The sequence below is a fragment of the Squalius cephalus genome (assembly GCF_949319135.1).
Source record: "Squalius cephalus genome assembly, chromosome: 1".
Classification (NCBI taxonomy): domain Eukaryota; kingdom Metazoa; phylum Chordata; class Actinopteri; order Cypriniformes; family Leuciscidae; genus Squalius; species Squalius cephalus.
In genome coordinates, this window is record NC_137122.1 from 4,716,920 (window position 1) to 4,726,656 (window position 9,737).

The following is a 9,737-nucleotide window of genomic DNA, read 5'->3' on the forward strand; positions in this document are numbered from 1 at the left end:
ATTTACGATTAGCATTAGCCAGCACATTTCAATTTGCTTTGATGTCAGGCGCTCTGGCTCCCGGTAAACATGTGACTATGGTGGCTGGTGTCTCTATTTTCACGTTCCGTGTGATCTAATCGCCAATTACTAGGGCACAATCAACAGAACTCTCAGTGGGTGTTTCACTGAGCGGGGCAAATCGATTTGTTATGGTAATCGGAACGGAAGAGTGGTTTTTTGATCCGCGACTAGAGCGATCCCTCACTGTCACCCATTTGCCTTGCTGCGCAGGCACTAATTCAGCCAGAACCGAATCATGTAAAGAGTTCACTATGCTAGGCGCATCCAAAGCAGTATCTAAAGCTCTAGCACTCTTACTATCCTCAATTAAAGTTTGGATGCGTGTCTCTAGTTCTGAAATCTTCTCCGTTAGCCTGACTGTCTCCTTGCATTTATCACATATAAATCCTATATTGCCGACAGAGAAGGCTATGTTAAACATGTGACATGAAGTGCAGGTGACAATAACAGGACAAGACATTACTCACCGTGTTTGTTGACTGATTCTTACTCACCTGGGCTTTTTATGAACTCAAAGGCGCGGGCACGCGAGAGAAAATAAATAATAAATAACTGAGCGCACGGGTTGCGCGATAACAGGCTAGCGAAATACTAGCGTGCTGTTCTAATAATAACGGAAGCTAGCGATATCAGGTTAATCTGAGATGTTGGGTAAGCTGTATTTAGTAGTATAAACAACTAGAAATGATAGTAAATGATGGTTCAAAACAGAGAGAAATACGAGGCTATACGGAGCTTATAGCACTGAAGCAAACAAACTCACAGCAGGCAGCGAGGCAGACAGGAGCAATCCTTTCAAGTGTATTTTACAATAAGAGTTTTACTGTCGTTTCAGACCCGATGGAAGAGAGCGAGGAGAGTGAAGAACTGAGTAAAGTGGAGGAGGAACATCATGTCCAACCTGGAGGAAAACCTTTGAGTCGCTTAAAAACTAAAATGAAATTTTTAAAGAAAAGAAGAGCCAATAAATCTTTCACATGCACTCAGTGTGGAAAGAGTCTCTCAACCAAACATAATCTTGAGTGTCACATGATGATTCACACCGGAGAGAAGCCGTTCACCTGCTCTCAGTGTGGAAAGAGTCTCACAAACAAACGACGTCTTGAGATTCACATGAGGATCCACACGGGAGAGAAGCCGTTCTCGTGTGATCAGTGTGAAAAGAGATTCTCAGACAAACAAGATCTTAAGATTCACATGAGAGTTCATACAGGAGAGAAGCCACATGTATGCAATCAATGTGGGAATAGTTTCAGTCAATCATCATCCCTTAAGAAACACATGAGGATCCACACTGGCGAGAAGCCGTTCACATGCCATCAATGTGGGAATAGTTTCAGTCAATCTTCACACCTTAATGTTCACATGATGATCCACACCGGAGTGAAGTCGTTCTCATGTGATCAGTGTGGAAAAACATTTCTTAGTGCATCACACCTGAAGTCACACCTGACAGTTCATGCGAAGGAGAAGCCGCATTCATGTTCTGTGTGTGGAAAGAGTTTTTCACTGCTGTCTAATTTATATAAACATGAGAAAACTCACACTGGTGTGAGAGAGTACATGTGCTTTGAGTGCGAGAAAACTTTTGCTACAAGGATACATTTAAAACAGCACGAGAGGATCCACACTGGAGAAAAACCTTACAAGTGTTCACACTGTGACAAGAGATTCAGTCTGTCATCACATCTGAAAAGACATGAGATGATCCACACTGGAGAGAAGCCTTACAAGTGTTCACACTGTGACAAGAGATTCAGTCTGTCAGAAAATCTGAAAAGACATGAGAGGATCCACACTGGAGAAAAACCTTACAGGTGTTCACACTGTGACAAGAGATTCAGTTTGTCAGGACATCTGAGATCACATGAGAGGATCCACACTGGAGAAAAACCTTACAAGTGTTCACACTGTGACAAGAGATTCAGTGACTCATCATCTCTGAAAAGACATGAGAGGATCCACAGCAGAGAGAAGCCGCACACGTGTGATCAGTGTGGAAAGAGTTTCTCTTTTAAAAATCACCTGAAGCTACACTTGAAGATCCATGCAGTGGAGAAACCACATCAACACAGTCTGAGATCAAGGTAAGTAGTTCATCTTTATGTGCTGAGAAACAAAAGCTGCTTTTCCACCTTCGGAAAAGGTTCCAGTTGTGTTTCCACTTGAGCCTGGTACGGCACGGCACAATTACAACCGTTCTCGGCCCTGAACTCTGGGCACACTTGGCTAACCGTGCCGAACCGTGATGGGTGAATGTGTTTACTAGTGGTGGAAATTTGGATTCTTTCCAGAGATTCGTTCATTTTCAGTTCGTTCACCAAAATGATTCGTACATTGATTTGTTCAGTGACAATTTCTTCATATTACATAAATACGCCAGCAGGGGCGAAAAAGAGTCTCTTATGTGTCCACGAACGTATTTACTTGTAACAAAAAAAATTATTTGGCTTTATTAAAATGTGTTTCTCATTTACTTATTAAATGAATAAAATAAGTCAAAATCAGTGGTTCAGATGACCAAAGCACAAAGGTTTCCTTGCATTTAACATTTTAATTGTTTGGTCAGATGTTTGGTCAGACATTTACATATTCATAAATCTGGGATTATGTTAAACGTGGAGTTATGTTCTATGTTAAATATGAATATATAAACAATTGTATGTGCACAGTACCTATGACTGTGTTTTGCATCCGCTTTCTGCTGATTGCTGAATGAGATTGACTTGCATGCTAATGACCGACCTACCCGGTACTCGCCTGGTATTACACGCCCCTTCACAGCCTGAACGGGAATGCTATTGGCTGACACTACACAAATGAGACCTAACCAATACTGCCAATTTTTTTGATTGTTTTACATTGAAGGGGGTGGATTGAAATCCACTGCTGCTTCAATGTATATGTAATGAGTGATTATAATAAAGGTATTAATCAATGTTTTTCCTTCTAAATATCACATGGGTTGAATTACTTCTCTGGAGATTTTACTTTGTTATGGAAGTTACCAGTGTGATTACTGAAATGTTCTTTTCATGTATTTTTAATGTCTGTATTTGATATCTGAATGCATTAACAGGGCTTGCCCATTTATCCCGGCTTCCAGAAATGAAATAGGGAGTGGTTTTATGTTTGAGAAAGGTCTTCAACGTGTTAAAACATAAAGGGGTCATTAAAGACTATAATTTAAGGGACCATTTCTCAGTTAAATCCTTATTTTACATTTAGACTAAAGTGTCCAATATCCTTGAGAAAAAGAACTTGTTATCTTGATGTTTTGAGACGAGACTCCTGTTTATAGTTAGAGCCTGGCCAAATCCAACCTTGGAAAAGCTGTGTGTCGGTGTGTGTGTTAGTCTTCTTGGTTACAGGTTAAGGATCTTCTGGCATTATTGGAGATTGACTGAGTTGTTGTTCGGGACATGCTGGCACCCAGCAACCCAAATCTGCAACCTGGAAGGTCACGACGTGCCTGACTTCAGGGTCCGAGTGTCAGATGCATAATCTATGGAGATATGCTTCAGTCTATCTGTATATGTGTGGAAAATTACTGTTTATTTCTTAGCCAATGAGAATCATTCAGCCTGTAAGCAATGACGTAGCTTAGACCTTGGAAATGGTATAACTGCTGTGATCTTTCTAACTGTAAGCGGGGCGGCCTACGAACTCCTGTGTGAGTCTTGAAGCTGAACTGCTGATGAAACTGCAAACTATCTTCAGTAAAACTTTTCTTCAATTTATTATAATTCTGACTCCGGGTCTTCTTTCAAACATCTGGTCCTTGGGTCCTAAACAGTTAACCCCTAACAACGTGAAGGACTATAATGCATTAAGAGGTCGCTCAAGTACTGCGGAGCTAAACCATTTAGTGCTTTGTAAGTAATCAGCAATATTTTAAAATTTATACAATGTTTAATAGGGAGCCAATGCAGTGTTGGCAGAACAGGGCTAATATGGTCATACTTCCTGGTTCTGGTAAGAACTCGAGCTGCTGCGTTTTGAACTAGCTGTAGTTTGTTTATTAAGTGTGCAGGGCAACCACCCAGTAGAGCATTGCAATAATCTAGCCTTGATATCATGAACGCATGAACTAATTGTTCCGCATTTGTCAATGAGAGCATATGGCGTAATTTAGATATATATTTTTAAGATGGAAAAATGCGGTTTTACAGATACTTGACACGTGACTTTCAAATGAAATATTGGTATCAAAGAGCACACCCAGGTTCCTAACCGACGACGAAGACTTAACAGAGCAGCCATCAAGTGTTAGACAGTATTCTAGATTATTACGTGAGGAAGTTTTTTGTCCAATAATTAGAATCTGTTTTTTTTTTTTTTCAGAATTTAGTATTAGGAAATTACTAGTCATCCAATTTTTTATATCCGCTATGCATTCCGTTAATTTTGTGAATTGGTAAGTTTCGTTAGGTTTTGAAGAAATATAGAGCTGAGTATCGTCGGCATAGGGGTGAAAGCTAATTCCATGTTTCCTAATGATTTCTCCTAATTGTAGCATGTACAGAGTGAACAGCAACGGTCCTAGTACTGAGCCTTGTGGTACGCCATACTGAACTTGTGATTGATGAGACATCTCTTCATTTACTGCTACAAACTAATAACGGTCAGATAAGTATGATTTAAACCATGCTAATGCAATTCCACTAATGCCAACATCATTTTTGAGTCTATTTAAAAGAATGTTGTGGTCGATAGTGTCAAATGCAGCACTAAGATCGAGTAACACTAATAGAGAGACACAACCACGATCGGATGATAAGATCAAATCATTTGTGACTCTAACGAGAGCTGTCTCGGTACTATGGTACGGTCTAAATCCGGACTGAAAATCCTCACAGATATCATTTCTTTCAAGAAAGGAACACAGTTGTGAGGATACTGCTTTTTCTAATATCTTTGACAAAAAAGGCAGATTCGAGATCGGCCTGTAATTGACTAATTCTGTAGGATCAAGTTGCGTTTTTTTTAACTAGCGGTTTAATCATAGCCAGCTTAAAGGTTTTTGGTACGTATCCTAGTGAAGGGTTGGGGTCAGAATCCCTTGCCTCTTCATTTTAAATTTACATATATCCTTTTGAATGATTACTTTATTCTTATTAACAGTTCAAGATACAAGTATATGCATGTTATCATAATCATTTCTATATTAATTGAATGAATCAAATATATACCCATGTGATTTCTGTGAGTGTTTAACCATTTTCTTTTAGGTGCATTCCAATGTATGCCCTTGATTTGTGTTCGCATACAAGGGCCCTTTTGATAATAATTCTTGTGAGATACAGAGAGCGGCGAGAAGGACTTTGTACTCATGTGTTGCTTATACCTTCATAGATCTGCATCTATCTTTCTTGGTTGACTTATATAAGTTCAAGGGTCAATTTATAATACATAGATTTACCTGACTTTTAATTAAGTGTGCATCCTCATGTGCATAAGGAGTAAATGGGGATATTATCGTTCCTGCTTTCCGAGGAGTGAAATGTTTTATCAGTCTGTTATGGTGGACTGCTCTTCTGATAATGAGCTCAGGCCTTCTTCAGCCTTGAAGAGAACTGTTGTTCGTTGGTGCTGTGTGTGTGTGTGTTTGATATTCTTTGCAGGTTCTTAACACTGTGATATACGACGTATAGACACAAAGACGCCTTTCTCGGACCCTGAAAGGTCACCATGGACTTAAATCTTGGTATTGGGCAACAACTGTTTTGATTAACGATGATATACCCACTTACCCACTTACCCACCTATTAAAAATGTATTCATGTTTAGACTTTGACTTCTGATTGGCTAAGAGAACAATGATGATGTCATGTATGTCCTTGGAAAAGGTATAATTGGTGTGAGATTTTGTGTAAGGTAGAGTTAGCTTGCGACGTCCTCGTGAGACTTTGACGCTGACTCTACCAATTTAACTGCAAACTATTCATCAGTAAATTTTTACTTATTTGATTGAACTTCACGACTCCTGGTCTTCTTTCATCATATCTGATCCTGGGTCTGATAACTGTACCCCCTTACACTAGAGACAAAGATGAATTAATGATATTAAGAAGAGGATCTATGACCTCTGGAAGCATCTCTTTCAGTAGCTTAGTCGGAATAGGGTCTAACATACATGTTGTCGATTTAGATGATTTAACAAGTTTGCAAAATTCTTCCTCTCCTATAGCAATAAATGAATCAAATTTTTCCTCAGGGAGACTACAATGCACTGCCTGATGTGATACTGTAGTAGACGGTTGCATAGTGATAATTTTGTCCCTGATATTATCAATCTTATAAGTGAAGAAGTTCATAAAGTCATTACTGCTGTGCTGCTTGGAAACTTCTGGGTTTGAAGCTTTCTATTTCGTTAGTTTAGCCACTGTTTCAAATAAATACCTGGGATTATGTTTATTTTCTTTTAATAGGTTAGAAAGGCTCAACCCAGGGTTTGGGTAGAAAAAATAACACAAGATTTGAATGTAGTGATGGGAAAAACCAAGTTTTTATTATTCAATGTTTTGAAACGTTTAAAACGCCACACGCTGGTCAGAATAGTGAAAATGCAACAAAAACTCAGGCCAAACATGCATAAAAACACCTTTTACAAACCATTGCATTCGATTAAATCGATTAAATGCAATCAACAAATCATTTAATATCATAAATATTAAGGATCTGTATAACGTGGGTTTTTAATACTCAGCTAAACAGGCCAATAAGAGACTATTAACTATTATTCCTTTTAATTATGCAAATGTCTCATTAAAACATCTGCAAATGTTTAAAACTGAGCAGAGATCAGGCAAAACCCATAGACACTTTTGAAATGGTTCGCTGCTTGATGGGTTCACAGAGATCATTGACATTTTGAAACGGTTATGATGGGAAAAAACAGAAGGCGATAAATCTGTCTCCTGCTCTCAGTGTAAAAAACGCTTCACATGTAAATCAAGTCTGAAGATTCACATGAGAGTTCACACTGGGAAGAAGCGGCTCAGGATTTCTCTCTGAAATCACATCTTCTCATTCTGAAGAAACACCATTTAACTGTGATCAGTGCGGTAAACTGTTTCATTGGGCATCAGTCCTGAAGAAACACCTGAAGATTCACACAAAAGAGAAGATTCACCCTTAATATTACAGCAGAAAAGACAGGGTGGTGTGTGTTTCAGTGCAGAAGGCCTTTACTACAGAAGATGAACTGAAAGACCATCAGAAAATTCACACTGGAGAAGAAGGCCATAACACTTTTAAGAGAGATGTGAATCTGATATTAATTTTTAACTCGTTCTTCATTGTTTTTCATCAGAACATCTAGTTTCTCTTCCATTTCTACTCTTCCATGCAAACCCAAGATATACTTTAATGTATCTTTGAAACTGGACACTTTTCTTCTCTTCTCCTCTTGAGATGCTTCGGCTCTTATAAGTCAGTAAAGAGAGAGAGATCTGTCTCATTCACTTTTACTTAATGTTTGTATTTGCTATGTAATGATTGATTAAACTCTTTACTCATTTTATCAACATCTCATTGTTATTGTCCATTTTCTTATTTTCTTCTGATTCTGCTTGAATTAGTTATAATTTTAGTTCTTAAAGTCATGAAGTATCCTGATATGATTGCTTTTTGAGCTTTCCATGTTTTCAATTTTCTCAATAGAGCTATTAAATGCCTAATAAATTATATTTCACTGCACACATGACTGACATTGAATGAGATTGCTCTGTCTACATTATTAACAGTTTCATATCCAGTATCATATATACATTTCAAAGAGTTTGTTCTAGTCAGTTGAAGTTCATTCACACCATGAGGCTTCATGAAGTCAGAACAATCACAATGAACTTTAAACAACACCAGAACCAGCTCCAGCTTTGAGATGTAGGGTGGGCCAAGTGAAACTCCTAGTTTTAACATTATAGTTTTTTTTTCCCGTAACCAAATTTTTATTTTATAAAAAAAGAGGAAGGTCTAGATATTTGCAGGGCTCAACACAAATGAGCTTTTCTACAGGTTCATTCTGGTTCAGATTTTTACTTGCCCTGCAATAATCTTCACTGGACCCACCACAAAAAATATTATAAGTATTTTAATAAATATAAAGACAAGTAAACAGTGCAAGTAAAAAGACCACAGATCAGGTCTGGGGCCCCTGGGCTTGAGTTTATGTTCGGGCACTGCATATGCTGAAAATGACCTCAACTAGAGCATCATTATAGAGTAGCACAACATACACAACAATTAAAATATAACCTATTTGAGGTTCCTAGAACAATTAATATGCAACATGCCAAGCCTAGTCAAAGTTTAGAGGTAATATTGAATATTCATTAAAGGTTCAATATGTATTATTTTTGCATTAAAATATCCCACAATCTCAAGGCCAGTGTTATATATTTTGTTAAGTTGATTACTTACAATATCTCAAATGTTTCTGGACAAATGCGCAAGTTGTAGTTGTAGCGTCTATCAAGCAACAAACGTTAGCTTGTTTCGTGCAGTCGTTATGCAACACAATTATTCTTTACCGATTGCAGCTGGTTCTGTCGACAAATCATGCTTAATTTTATATTTTCCAAATGTAGCATTCGGTAATAGTTATGTTTATGTAAGGAAAGTATTATTGCTTTAGGTTTGTGTTTAATTATTGACATTGTTTATCACGTCTGGTGTTTATGGCCATGTAAATAAATATAGCATGTGTTATACATAAAGATTAATCAGTATTTTGGCAAATGATGTGGGAATGTTCGAATGTACTTTTACAACAATTGTTTAGATCACGTAAAACTTGCAGCGTTATCACAACAATGAATTCGACATACAGTAACATCTATGATAAATAAAAGTGTGATGAGGTTCAAGAGTCAGGAAGGAAGAAGACAGGGGTCGGCGTGACTGGGACTCGTACGTCGTACTTTATTAAAATAAAACAAAACAAACAAAAGTCGCGCACAACGCGCATTCACCGTGGACACTGCGACGGCACAAAACAGTTCAAAAATGAGAGCTCGGATCCACCGGTTTTCTTTCTCTGCGTCCAATTTTCTCTCCAGTCTCTCGTACGAGTTCTCAGTCTCTCTCTCTCTCTCTCTCTCTCTCTCTCTCTCGCTCTCTCTCTCTCTCTCGTTCCAGCACGGTCTCTCCACGGCAATTCCTGCAATAAGACACAGGTGTTCGTCACCTACTTACGTCCCGCTCATCTCGTTTCTCTCTCTCCCGGTACAGACCGCGCTGAACCACGCCCCCCTCGCCATAAAAAGCATGTCATTAAATGCAACATTTATAAAAATAGGACTTTACCTCATCCATGAACATGATTTTTTGATTCCCGTCTGACTGATTTACATCAGTTAGTTCCCATCATTCCACGCTCCTTCACATCGTCATCAAGCCGTTGTTGTTGTTTAGAATGTAGCGCCCTCTAGCGGCAGAAAATCTTGCATATTGTACCTTTAATTACAGGATGTGCTCTATCATCATAATTGTGTAATCAGTGTTGTGTAATGCAGTACTAACTAATTAATTAATTACTGTAATTTAATTACTTTTTATTCTAAAAGTAAAATAAGGAATTAATCTTTAAAAATAGTACAGTAATCTTATTACACTGTTGAAGATGTAATTAGTAGCTTTTAGTAGAATAAAGTAAAAGTTGCGTGAATACA

General features: G+C 38.1%; 2 protein-coding genes across 4 annotated transcripts in view; both read left to right on the forward strand.

The window, feature by feature from the left end:
• Nucleotides 1–9,737, forward strand: part of LOC307156367 (uncharacterized protein) — a 1,306,365-nt gene that overhangs the window by 798,839 nt on the left and 497,789 nt on the right. The gene's annotated exons all lie outside the window — the stretch shown is intronic.
• LOC307156201 (uncharacterized protein) overlaps nt 1–9,737 on the forward strand; it is a 127,642-nt gene that overhangs the window by 42,133 nt on the left and 75,772 nt on the right. Inside the window, exon 6 of one of the 2 annotated variants that reach the window (XM_079867446.1) lies at nt 899–2,150. The gene's annotated coding sequence lies outside the window, so the exon portion shown is untranslated. Of the gene's footprint in view, nt 1–898; nt 3,717–9,737 lie in introns of those variants that run through there. The other variant, XM_079867447.1, reaches the window with a different exon arrangement.